Consider the following 1,370-nt stretch of genomic DNA (forward strand, 5'->3'; position numbering starts at 1 on the left):
GACATGGTCGTGAATATCCCTGACTTGGATACGGATCCTTTGGTCCCAAGAAGGACAAGAAATATGTCTTTGGTCCGGTAAAGTCCATTACCCAAGTACCATTGGCGCCTTGATGTAATAGACAAGCCATACTAGGCCGGACATGTGTTCTTGCCGAGAATCTCCTATATGTTTAGCTCATGTTCGACCATAAGGCACTAAAGACATACACGTCCCTAACCTTAAGTACTATTGGCGCCTTGCCTTGATATTGAGACTATTAGTCATTGGTATCCATGAAGCTCAACCATCAGGTTGGGATGCGCCAACTTGAAGGACATATACGGAGATTGGGATACGTAGACTGAAAGATTTTCAGTGATGTTCAGAACAGGGGGAGTAATGCGTGTTGTACTTTTTTTTCTTAACCATGGTTTTTTCCCACTCGGTTTTCCTGGTAAGGTTTTAAAGAGGCAACATCCAAAGCGTATTACAAACTCTGTATGGTTATGACATCCAAGGGGGGGTGTTATAAACCATATGATGGATGTCCATAACCGGCCCGGTCTATAACCGGCCCGGTCTATAACTGGCCCGGTCTATAACCGGCCCGGTCTATAACCGGCCCGGGACCGGCCCAATACCAAGAGAGAGAGAGATGGCCCAACCTTAGAGAGAGAGAGAGAGAGACGGCCGCATGAAGAGGAGAGAGAGGCGGCTTAAGCTTTAGAGAAAAAGAAACCCTATTTCTTTTTCCTTGTATTTGTACACTTTCCATATTTATGTCTTTTCTTTTATCTCTTTGTAATTCTCGTATATAAGGACACCTTACGATTGAGTAATAATACACACAACTTACAGATTTCTAAACCTTAAGTTCGTAACAACTAATTAATTAATGGACTTATATTTTAGCCCATGAACTTTCGGGGTCGAGTCTGCTTGCATCTCATTTACAATCTTAAAATACTGTAATGATATCTTTGCATTTTTGGATAAGCTCGAGTCTTCTGGTTCTTGGGGTTAAAGGTCAGGTAATCTTATTTTTATAGAAAAGACGATCGAGAGTGATAATTCGTTCAGCAGTCTCTGCTCTAATGCTGATGAACATTAGCTAGATTCTGCGCAAGTTAAAAAACTTTACTGGATTGTATTAAACTTGCTTAATTTACAAAGATAACAATGATGCCAATATATAGGCTACAAGAGAACAATCTAGATCCTTGGACTCACAGCTGTAAAGCTAAACCAGCTAGCCAGCACAACATATGGACAGAAGGGCAAATGAATTGTGAATCGGGAGATGTGAGGTTGACTCCGTACTAAGCTCCTCTGTTACAGAAGACGACAAGACTTGTTCTTGTTGAGAAGATGACCGTTGATGAAGGTGG

This window comes from Brassica oleracea, chromosome C6 (assembly GCF_000695525.1).
Source record: "Brassica oleracea var. oleracea cultivar TO1000 chromosome C6, BOL, whole genome shotgun sequence".
Classification (NCBI taxonomy): Eukaryota; Viridiplantae; Streptophyta; class Magnoliopsida; order Brassicales; family Brassicaceae; genus Brassica; species Brassica oleracea.